The 12885-nt window shown below is 34.7% G+C and overlaps 1 long non-coding RNA gene across 8 annotated transcripts in view; it reads left to right on the plus strand.

Moving 5' to 3' along the window:
• The first annotated feature begins 3403 nt into the window (after window positions 1–3403).
• LOC123613289 (uncharacterized) overlaps window positions 3404–12885 on the plus strand; it is a 196662-nt gene continuing 187180 nt past the window's right edge. For all 8 annotated transcript variants that reach the window (XR_012505609.1, XR_012505607.1, XR_012505604.1 and 5 more), the window contains exon 1: window positions 3404–10128. This is a non-coding gene — a long non-coding RNA (uncharacterized LOC123613289). The remainder of the gene's footprint in view (window positions 10129–12885) is intronic.

Raw genomic sequence — 12885 nt, forward strand, 5'->3', positions numbered from 1 at the left:
TCTATGCTGAGAGAAGATATTTCAAATTAAACAAATTGAAAAAAAGATGTATATATGCCATGATTCTGTGAATCGTACAGAAAAGATTCTGGGAAGATATGTGTTTTGTAAGATGAGAATAATCATGAATGCAAATTTTTCTGGTAATGAACTTTGGAATCCTGGATGAAAGGTCTGGAAGAGCATGAAATACAGTAGAGCTTGCTTTTGTTAAGTATGTTAATCCGGGTAAGAGGAACAGTGACCTAACAGCTGAATTGGCCTTCCCTTGAACCACCTACCAATAGACCCACCTAACCTTCACTTATTACAAAGACTTTCAAGCTCACATGTCACTGAGTCACAAAAATGTGAAACATAACTGCTGAAGACAATTGAGAGTCATGGAAACTGTGAAGGAAAGGAGCATTCATGCTGTTAAAAAATAAGCTGAAGCATATTAAAATTTTTGAGTTTATTTGAGCAAAATTGATTCAAATTAGGCAGTGCCAAACAAGAAATGGTTATGAAAGATCCACCAATAAGAGCTTTGGGAGAAGCTTTTATAGAGAAAAGGCAGAAGCAAGGTAAGGAAATTATTTTTTTGGCTATAGCCTAAAGCCTACCTGGTTGTTTGTGATTAGTTGTCCTTACTGTTTTGATTTGTAATCTTGATCCAAGGAAGATGAAGGCCAGTCTTTGTTCTTAGTGATTTCAAATTAGAAGACTGGGAGAAAATTGAAAATGTTAGTTTGGAGAGTTGTAGCCAAATACTTGTGGAAACTAGAATTCAGGATCCAGTTTGGTTTACTGATACGTATTACAGCACCTCAAAGACAATGCACAGGACCAGAATCTGTATCTACAAGGCTGTGTAATAATTTTCTACTGAAACATAATTTTTTCTCTGTAACTACCCTCATTTCTATCAAAGATAATCATAGGACTAATTTGTTTACACAAGTCTAATCTTATTAAACTTGGCCCCATTAATTACATATGTGCAGCAAGATTAGTGATTGACTATATCGGCTCTCTTAAAATACGCTTTGCTAGAACTTTTCACAGGAATCTTAGATTGGATTTTTAAAAGCTTCTCCAGGCTAAGAAGCCAGGCCAAGAATTCACCATCAGACTTCACCTGTAATACCTATCAGTTTGGATGAATTCCTCTCTTCTTCAGGTCCCCGAGATTTCCTAAGGTTCCTGGGCCAGCTACAAAGTGACTTTCTTAACTCACCTGGTAAGGCTTCTGGGAACCCAGTAAGCAAGGTAACAGGCTAACTTTTTTCAAGGGACTTTTATTGGTTCCATATAGTCAAACTTAGTTCTGTAAAGTTGGTTGCATCTGATTTTATGTATATTCTCAAGTATGACATTTCAGGCAAAGCCTTGCTGATATAACCAGTGTTTTCAATTGTGTCCTGTTACATGGAGAACAGATTATTATTGAACTTGTGCAAATAACTATATTACCATGAAAATAAGAAAAGAGTTTCTGAGTATTCTGAATTCTGAATTCTGGAGGGATCAGGTAGGAAGAAAGAGACAATTATTTCATCTTTGTTTACAAAGGTATATTTTACCAAATTGCTAATAGCTTAAGAGAAAAGAGAAAAAGGTTTCCTTAAATCTGGTAAAACAAAACATTAAAGAATTAACAATATTTCAAATAAAATCATAAAAATTATAATCATCCTCTTGAGTTCATTTAGTCCCATGTAGTTAAGTCTTAAGTTTGATCTTAGTTGATATTAATCTTTTGTTACCTGTTTTATGAAACCATCAGTTTCTCCATTAAAGTTCTGCAAATTCTTATCCAGTTCAGTGGTATGATCTGAAAGTTATCAGAAACTTATTAGAGTATTTTCCATGAGTCTCCTTGAAGATAAAATGCTTTTACAAGAATACTTTTACAAAAGCATCAGAGTAAAATAACAACTCTCTATAAATGACAAAGGACTTTAAAATGGCCATAGTTAAAGATCTGAGAGTTCATTATAATGGAATTGACAAGGAAATCTGGTTATTTCTGTGACATACAATATTTTAAGATAATAATTAGGATAACAACTAATAACAGTAAACTAGGACATATCAGACTTTGAGGAATTTTATACAATTTCTGGAATACTTACATTAATAACATATATCCACATATTATAATCTAAAGGAGGTTTAGCATCACTTCCTGTTTCCCATGTAATTTAACATATCACATAAATCTAATTAGTTTAATATCTCTCTTTTTATAAGGAGAGAGGACAAATCTTTTGAGATGTTCAGAGACCCTGTGGAAAATCCCAGAGTTTGTTCAAAGGCAAAAAGTCCTCATTTAGAATTTATTTTTTTGGAAATCTGTGAAAAAAAAATCCACTTAACCAAAGTGGCAATTAAAGACTTTGAAGGCAAATACAGAAAGTTACATAATTGTAAAACTTTAGCTCTTTTTATATTGAGTAGACTGGGTTTTCTTAAGTATTAAAAGACTTGATAAAGACAATACAAAGCACAAAAAGTAATTTTGATGTAAATACAGAATCTTTGCTTTTTAGGTAGAGTACTTAAAAGGGAAAGAAAACTTTTCACAGTCTTATTAAGAGAAGGCAAATAGTCCAAAATAACTTTGTCCTTGTAGTAGATGAAAGAAAATTGTTTTACACTATTAATTAAAGCTTATTTTAAAAAAACCCTTATAATAAATTCATTTCGTTTTAAGCCAGCTTGACTATACAAAGTAAAATTCTCCTTTTCTCTTCCCCTCATTCTCTCTTTCTCTACAACTTTCTATATCCATTTAGTTTGTCCTTTATTTTCCTCTTTCCATTGTAAAACAACTAGTTATACTTTAGGACAAAATTACTTTCATTTCCCTCAACAAAAGTGCACCTCTGCAGCTCATAGCTTTTCTTAGCCAAAATACACCCTACTTACCCTGAGTAGAGATGTTTCCCTTATTATTTCTAGTAATTTTAATTACATTGATTAATTAGAATTTTTAACCCTTTTAATCCTTTCTTCTTAACAAAAACTAAGAAGTAAGAATTGTGGATTGTCTGTTCCACAAGCATTCTGTGGATTGCCAGATTTAAATACATTTCATAGAAGTGTAACTGCTAGAAGTGTAATCTTACTTATAGCAAATTTTTCAATGTACAATACATGTTTACTTATATACCCAATATCCTTAGTTTCTTTGTTATAAGAAGTCCAAAGTAGATAAACTTGTGTTCAGTAGTTAATGTTGAAGTATTTTATCTTACTTGGAAATAATAGATATTCAATGAATATCATCATTTAATTATCTCAGTATAACTTTAAGGTTTCAAACTACCAAAAAAATTTTGGAAATTATTTTTAAGCATAATTATTCTTGAAAAGTTTATTTACAAATGTTTATTTTGTTTACATCTATTTAATTTACTTGTTCTTAACAATTATGTTTAGATTAGTCATGAAAATGTCATGAAACATTAAACAGCTATTATCTTAAATTATCTTTCTTGCTGACAAATTCTATAAGAGATAACATCAGCTTATTTGACTTTTATTAAACCTAGGTAGAATAAAAATATTATGTTTATTGCTGATAACTCTAATAACATGCCTGTTTAAATTAACTAACAAACTTAAACTAGCTTTTATTAACTGAAGATTATCCTAGATCATATGAACTTGAAAAACATTTGGGTTAGTTTTTAAATTTTTTTAGAATATGCTTAATTTATATACTGCTTGTTTGTCTTTAAGTCTAATAAATAGAGGCCTTAACAAATTAATTTTGGCAATACCATCCGGAGATAGAAAAATGTCACACATTCATAATGTACCTACATAGACATACATAAACATACATACAGATACGATCAGAGTTTATAGCTTTCATTTTAAAAGTTGAGTAATGAGATGGGTATAATGTCTACTGTAGCCACTCCTCCTGTCATCTCTCCAGGATGCTCTATAAAACATGTCCTGCTACTGTTGTCTGCACTGGCCTGCTGTGCCACCAGCATTCTATCCTGGTTACCCATCTAGTCACCTTGACTCACCCTTGACCTCTCAAGCTCTTTGTGGTCTTTTCTCTCTGCAAATCCAGGACTATGAGCTCTTCACCATCTTTCCTAAGAATCTCACATGCTCAGCCCTTTATCTGGCCAATAGGAAATACTTACCTCTTGTGTGTCCTGCTCCCCACTCTTAGTGCTGGTAGTAGGGGAATCTACTGTAGAAGTCTTTACTCCTTAATAACATTGTTCTAGGCTTATTCGCCCTCTCCCATGAGAGGGCGGGTTTGGATAAACTGAAATTCAAGCTTCAACTCTATCAGAGTCTTCCCTCCCTTTGGATACATAGACCCTGAAGGTGAGACTAATCTCACAAGTGAGGCCAGTAGGTAGAAGTAAATCTCTTAGTAAGTGAACCCATCAGCTGCCCAATAATATCTCCATCTCAGCAGGATCTTCCTGTCCTTTGCTTGTTTCAGTGTAGGCAGGAATACTTAGGATAACTGTATACACTGTGTATAGAGACATCCTGATAATAATCTGAGAGCAGAGCATTATTACTTACAGGGTTTTATTAAGCATTGTTCACACCCAGGTGAGGGGTAAGTACTGTAGCAATCTAATGGAAAAAAGAAAAAATTACACAGTGGCAGAAGCCACCTTGAGTTTTCTCCCTGCATAATGAATTTCTCAGTGACTTCTCTAACTTCCCAGCGAGAACACTCAGTTCATAAAAATTATCAATACGAAAGAACTACTGAGGCACGCTGTTGCTCCTTTTGTTCTGATAATAGAGACTCAGACAAGCTCCTATGCAGCTTTCTTTTCCAATGTGAATGCTTTAAAAAAGAAAAGAAGATGAATTGTAGCTTGCAGAGAACAGTCAGTTGGAGTGAAGGGTCCAGAGCTACTGCCAACTCAGGTTAAAGGAGGGAAAGAGTCGTGGTTCTGGTAAAACACTGCCTTCAGCTCCATAGGTGGAAAGATGTGTGCCATCAAACAACTAGAATCAACCTCTCACACTGTGATAAAATGCTGTTGGTCCTCAAATCATGGGAAACAAGGGGGCTTTGCTTGTCCTAAGGGGACTTTCTTTTCAAAGCTGGAAAGGTCATAAAATAACTGCTAACACTTTTCTAACCTCTGGTCCCCTTCAAGGCGTGGAACTGAGGGTTGTTTTGTCTTGAATCATGATAAAATATAACTAGTGCTGGTTTCTCAGTCACCGTGTCATTTATGATGTCCAGTATTTTCCAGGTTCTGGTCCTTGATCATGGTGAACCTGACTTATGAGCTATATTGAATTTCCTTCTAAAAGCCAAAACAATATGTTGTAGATGGCTATGTTTGACTATTTTATGATGACTTCTTACTTTCGTCTCAAGAAAAATGACATTCATACTAAATGTCTCTTTTGTGCCTATTGAAACATCTTTATTCTTTTACAAGGTTTGCCTGGCTTTTATTGTCATGCTTTTTTATGAAGGCAGAGACATTGAATGAATGGCTATAGTTTCTACATTTAAATAATCTTTTTTAACCTCCTCATTTATATATATGGGTTTTTATAATGTGATGGTTTCTTTTTTTCTTTCTGATGTGTCTCCTTGGCTTAGCTACATCCCCAGTTATTCAAACATGAATCTATGTATTGCTGTGAGGGGAATTTGCAGACGTAATTGAAATCCTTATTCAGTGGGCTTTAACTATGGGAGATTATCCGGGATAATCTAGGGACTGATTAAAGCAGTCGAAAAGACTTAGAAGCAAGGCTTATACTCCTCAGCCCTGATCCTCATTTTTTTTTTGACTGCTTTTTAACTGTGGGGTGTGTGTGTGTGTGTGTGTGTGTGTGTGTGTGTGTGTGTGTGTGTGAGAGAGAGAGAGAGAGAGAGAGAGAGAGAGAGAGAAAGAGAAGAAAATAAATTGTGCTTATGTTTTAAATTTTTTTCTAGCTTTACTGAGATATAATTTTCGGGTTTCATCTATGTTATTGCAAGTAGCAAGATTTCTTCATTTTTAATGAATGGATAATATTCCATTGTGTGTATTAACAGAAGAGATAACAATTGGTAGCAAGGATGTGGAAAAAGGAGAACTCTTGTGCATTGTTGGTGGGAATATATATATATATATATATATATATATATATATATATATACACACCACATTTTCTTTATAGTCATCTGCTGATGGGCTCTTAGGTTGTTTGTATGTCTTGGCTATTATGCACAATGCTGCAGTAAACATGGGGGTGCAGCTGTATCTTTGAGATCTTGATTTCATTTCCTTGGATATATAACCAGAAGTGGAATTGTTGGATTATATGGTAGTTCTGTTTTTACTCTTTTGAGGAAGCTCCATACTGTTTTCCAGAGTGGTTGCACCAATTTACCCTCCCACCTTGATATTGACCTCTTGTCACATATATGATTTGCAAATATTGTCTCCCATTCCATAGGTTGCTTTTTCACTTTTGTTAATTTTTTTTTTTTTTTGATATTCAGATGCTTTTTAGTTTGATAAACTCCCTTTAAAATTTTTGCTTTTTTTGCTTGTGGTTTTGGAGTTATATCCAAAAAATCATCTCCAAGACCAATATCAGGGAGCTTACCTTCTATATTTTCTTCTAAGGAGTTTTATGATTTTAGGGGTTACATTTAAATCTTCAATTCATTTTGAGTTAATTTTTGTGAATTGTATAAGCTAGGAATCCATTTTCATTCTTCTGCATGTGAATATCCAGTTTTCCCATCACCATTTATTGCAAAGTCTATCTTTTCCCCACTGTGTATTCTTGGCTCCCTTGTCAAATAGTAGTTGAACCTATAAATGGGGGTTTATTTCTGAGCTCTCAATTCTGTTCAGTTCATTTGTGTGTCAATGTATAGGTCAGTATCATACTGTTTTGATTACTATAGCCTTGTAATTTAGTTTGAAGTAAGGACGTGTGATGCCTGTACCCTTGTACTTCTTTTTCAAGATTGCTTTGGTTATTTGGTGTATTTGTTGTTCTATATAAATTTTATTTTATTTTATTCATTTTTGTTTCTGTATTATGTCTATTACTTTTTTTTTGAAATATAGTCAGTTTGCAATGTTGTGTTAATTTCTGGTGTACAACATGGTGATTCAGTTATATTAGTTTATCTTTCCAGATCACACACAAGTTGATAAATATATAACTAATAAATATACAACTGACCCTATTATTTGAGTGAAGATTTGAGGAATTAGTAAAACAAATGATAGTGGATTATGCTTTCATCATTTGGATTCTTTTTCAAAAGTCTAGTAAAAGTAGACTTATTTAACAAGTTTATCTTATAATTTAGTTTGCTCTAATACCAGCCTTCCCCAGATTCTTATGTGTTAAACAACCAGAAGTGAACATGTAGTTACTATTTATTGTAGCCTCAAATCCTAATCGGACCTTTGGTGGGTTAAATTGTATTTGAAAGTATTTTTAAAACCTTGCAAGAGATTGCAGGTAAGGTGCCTCAGACAGTTGTTTTGGTTACACGGTAAAAATGTTTTTGCAAGAAGACTAAAAGCCATTAGGGCCAGGGCATCAGAGATACTTGTGGTTTTGATTTAGCTGGGATTTTTTTTCCCATTACTTCTTGCTTTACACATCAAGGGGAAAATCTGATGCTGTGCATAAGAGCAAGTTTCACATGGAAGATTCTTTTCTGGTATTTTAAATCCTGGGAAAATAAACCCTTATTTTTATTTCTTGTACTTGGAGCTGTAACAGGGAAAAATCCTATAATTTATAATCCTAAAGGCTTCTTCTTGTCTTGGATTTATTTGTCTTGTATAAATTAATTAGCTCTTCAGTATCTTCTTCCATGAGTTACTTCTCTTTAGCTGCTAGATCCAAGCCATACTTGGGTGTTCAAGAAATGACCAGAAAACAAAACAAAAAAGAAGTCTTGCTTCCCTTCTAGTATTGTCCAATCCACTTTAACAGGAAAGAATTATAAGAGCTTGATAATGGCATCTAAAGATATATAAAGAATTGTCAAACTGTTTATAACCAAAGGACGTTTAAAATTAATTTTTATTTTTAAAATTTATAAATTATTCTTATAATTATGATTTGATAAAACCAAAGAACAGGGATTTGTTCAACAGGGGAAAAAAATGCTTTGAGTAAGCAAATGTAGCAAAAAGTTTTGTTTGATGTATTAAATATAAATATATGTATAAATATAAATGTTTATATGTAGATATATTAAAACACCTTTCTCTCCCTTAGAATTCACGAATACACATGTGAATTATTATTTTTTGGTGGTTATTTAATATCAGAGACAACTTTTTAGCTAGGAAATTAGCAATCCATATCAGGGGTGGTTTCTAAAATTCTAGAATACATTTCTAAATCATTGTACAGCATAACAACATATCAGAAATTCTACCAGACTGTGATCTCCTTAAAGACAGGATCCATTAATTCCGGTAAGTACTGAATATACAAATGTGATACAATTTCATTTAGAAAAGAAAACATTAGGTTTGAAGCTAGAAAAGCCATCCTTGTTTCTCTGAACTTTAGATGAAATGGCAGAGAATGGATTGTTTCTGTAGAAATGAAGCCCTAACCAGACCTTCGCAGGTGCAAAAACAGGGATAAGTTACCCCAGTTCTCCAGAGGCAGACTGAACAAGACAAGAGGGGCTTATCTCAGACAAGTACAGAAATAACAGAGCCTCGTGCCAATTTTTGAAAATTAATTATTCAAAAAGAGAAAAGTCACATCACTGTAGCCACTTACTGGAATTCGCAGGAGGCCTGTGTGGAGCTGCTTTCCTCGTGTGATCTCAGAGACACACAACGTGACTCTGCAAAACACCCAGCTTCCTGCAGGGGCTGATGATAGCCCATAGCCTGGGGGCATTGATGTGAAAGAAAACCCTTATATTTCATCTTCAGAGTTGATAGTGGAATGTGATGATATTCAAGGAAAAGCTGCAGGTAGAAATGCACATCCTCTGGGGAAAGAAAATCAGAAGTTACCAGCACAATTACAGTTAGTTTCTGTCATAACTGTAAGCTACTACAAACATTGAGCAAGGACTCTATAAAGACTCCAAATGACTATACAGAACTTGAAACTGTGCATTTGTGTGTGTTTTGATCATAAGTCTAAAATGAAATTATGTGTTAATTTTTAGGATTTTTTTTTAATCAAAAGAAGCATTTAGTTGGCCTGAGTTAAGTTCTGTTGCTGGCGATTAGGTTCTTGTCTCGTCGTAGAAAGAATTCAGAGACATGACATGGAGGTGAAGAAAGTAAAATAAAGTGAAGATTTATTAAGGGATAGTTCACTCTCAAGGGGAGAGTGGGCAGGCTCAGGTGAGCAGCTGCACTGAGTTTCTTTTGCAAGTTGGTTACATAGGATATAAAAATGAATGGGCAAAATATTAATTGGGGAGGGAAGGGTTTGGGGTTGTATTTTCTGATTTTCATCCTAGCTCCACCTTCCCAGTGGGAGGAGGGATTCTGTCCTTAATTAGTCTAAATCGGGAGTGTCATAATGTTGGTGCTGATGGGTACTTCTAATCTGCAAGGCTAATTTTATTGAGATGAGGGCATAATGAGCAAAAGGTTACATTTGGACACTGGAAATTCCTGTCTTTTCTCACCTTTCTTTGTCTGCCTCCAGGACACTTGTCACCCCAAAAGGTGTGATCTCTTACCTGTCCCAAGGTTCCTGCTTTTCTCTACCCAAGGACCCCCATTGTTCACATGATGTATGATTTCCTGCTGTTTGGTCTGTGCACCTCCTTTTTTCTGCCTATTCCTGCCATTTGGCCTACGTCCCCCTTTCTCTTCTCATATCTAGCTAACTGCCTGCTCTAACAGTTCTTCAATGGCAATTCTGCTCAGTGGAGACAGTGGAGCAATGGGTTTTTGAATGTATTATAAGCTATAACAGATATATGTTATTCTTGTTTGCCCAGCACCTTTCCCCCCTCTACAGGAAGAAGTATGCCAGTTTTCCTCTGGGGAACTGGATTACCTATTCCCTGCCCAAGTGTCCAGGAGAGACTTCACAGCATGAAAACTGTGACCCTGATTTCCCAGAGCGTGGTGTTTGATTTGTGGAAAGACACCTGACCTAAGTGGGCCGATCAGAGTAAGTTCTTTTGGTTCTAAGTTGAGCTTTTCTAAAAGACATGCTCTTTATTTTCTGCTAGACTTGAACATGAAAGGTGTGGATTAGCTATCTTGCTTCATTGTGGAACCTGAGAATAAGCCATCCCATTAGGGAACAGAGGGGAGAGAAGGAGAGAGCCTGGCTATGCTGAAATAGTTCAAGCGCTGGGCTCAAGTTATACATGATTTTTAATCCATGTGATCCAATAAATTCCTTTATTTGCCAAATTAGCATGAGTAAGGCGTCTATTATGCAACAGAAGGTGATTTAACTAATATGATAACTGAATAAAAAGCAGGCTCCTATTCTTCTGCCCTTTTGAATACAGTGAAGTGTTTATACGAAAAAACTGAAAGAAAAATTATCAGGTTACTCATGCCTCAGAAACTGAAAAGTTCACCCAAGTATATGATTGCTTTGAATGTTGGCACCAGAAAAAATGAAACTAAAAGATCTGAAGAGGGTATTGATAGAAGCATTTATTGAATGTGTCTCTTGCAAAACAAGTTTAATAACACATAATGTTAATTTTTTAAAACTTTAAACACTGGGAGAGTATTATTTCCCACCTTTTTAGAGCCCCCCCCCCCATTTGTAATTCTTATTCCAGGATCCTTTGTAAAATAATTGATTATAGTTTAATTTCCCTAAACTTTGAAGGGCTAAATAATTGTCTGTAGGTATAGGGGCAGAAAAAGTTTCCCCTTTTCTCTTTTAGGTTCTTTGACTGGTCTAGTAATTAAATTGATGTAAGACAGAGTAACAAGAGAAAAACAAAATTAATTTTGTACATACGAGATTCCCCTAGATATGAGACCCAAGCGTGGGGGCTGGAGGTGTAAATTGATTTCTACTTTGAACATTCTTCTGGATTTTGGACCCCTGAATTGATTGACTGTTCTAGAAAGGGTACTTTATACTTGAAATGCATCATTTGATTGAACGGAAATGTTTGTTTGCTGAGCCAAAAGCTGTCCTCTGGGAGACAATTTCATGCCTTCTACAAACCCTAAGTTTCTTAGCACTTGTCAGTTTGCATGGACCAACACAGACTTAAAAACTGTAGAAACATCTTGGCTGCAGGGGTTTATTTCCTTGGTAATACTGACTGTGGCTTGTGAACATCTGAGTGCCAGAAGCAATGAGGCCCTTATGATTTTGGACAGCTATGAAGTAAATCTAGCCTATATGATGGGTATGAACTACTTGATGAAATAAACTTTAAAACACGGGCAATTGTAGGCCATGCACATCGCCCATGCTTTACCTGCTCCATGTATTTGGTAGTAACAAGTACATAAGGGGAATAAGTTTTCTTTGGGTTCTTCACAGTAAACTACTCTATATGAGCAAGTCAGCTGTGCCTAGCTCTTAGTTCAATAAGTTGTTTTCACATTAATTAATTTCTGCATATTAAAGTGTTCCCCCAATCATGCCGAAAATGTTAACCTGTCCTTTCAGTTTGTGCTGTTAAGAAGAATCACATCATGGATTGCATTTTCAATCCACTATGCACAGATTGCCTTCAATGGCCGGCAAATGCAAGCGCTGTGTAGTTAGAGCTGCAGAAAAAAAAACTGGAATCTTTTGAATATTGCATAAGCACATATGGGATTTTCGGCTTTAGCATCCTATGAAAAGGAGGGTGATCAGATTGTTTTGAAGTAAACAAATTATAGGAAAGCTTTTTCCAGAATCCATTGAATTCATCTTCTGTTACCCAGGGACTGGTTTTTTTTTTGTTTTGTTTTTGTTTTAATTCCAGATGCTTGGAATTAATTCCACATTCAAAGCCTGTTGTCTAGAGGAAGAAAGATAGGCTCCTTTATAATTTTTTAAGAGGTTAAAGGTGGGAAAGTTTCTTAATTTATTTTCTTGGAGGAAACAAAATATAGCAAGACAGCATTATAATCCCTTTTAAGGATTTATTGAAATGTCAAACTCAGGGGGACTGAAGCTGTATGAGGAAAATGAATAAATAGCAGATTAGCATTTAGACAATATCCTTTCATTGACTATAGGAAATAATGCTGAATAGAATTAATTTGGATTTTGGCAGGAATTTGAATAGTAGAGGTAAAGCATGCAAGTAATTGGGTAAATCTGAATCTTGTAAGAACATTTACTAGAAAAAATTAAGGAATAGCATGATGACAAAGGTTCTTTTGGAGGCTCTAAGTACCAAAAACTAAGAAAGTAAGGATTTTGTACTTATTCAGTGGTTTTCCAGAATTTAAAAAAGAAAAGTCTCTTTTTTTTTCCCTTTTCTTTTAAAATCAAGATTTTTTTTTAGCACCAGTACAGTTGAGAACTAAAATGTATCACTGGTATTGAAAACCATAATTTGTTGGTGAGTTGTCCAGGCTAGAAGTAAAATTATTTCAAACTCTGTCTGGCCAGTTTCAGTTGGAATAGACAAAGAATGACCCTTTAACTCATTATTTGAAATCTTTGGATCTCTTTAGATAAAGAAAGGGTACATCATTTTTAATAGAAAGTTTTCTTCTACATAAGAACCTGTTCTGACAATTTAATGACTGTAGCTTATGGAGCATAAATTCTGGACATTTCAGCTATTTTCTCCACTCTCATTTTAGATCTAATTAGAACTAGATGGCCTATTTAAATGTATACATGCAAAAAATATTTCTATTTAATGGAGAATCTTAAAATACCCTAAATTAGAAAGCCATTTACTTTACTGATGATGTCTTCAAACTGTGCCATGACTTGATC

The sequence above is a fragment of the Camelus bactrianus genome, chromosome 3, assembly GCF_048773025.1.
Source record: "Camelus bactrianus isolate YW-2024 breed Bactrian camel chromosome 3, ASM4877302v1, whole genome shotgun sequence".
NCBI lineage: Eukaryota > Metazoa > Chordata > Mammalia > Artiodactyla > Camelidae > Camelus > Camelus bactrianus.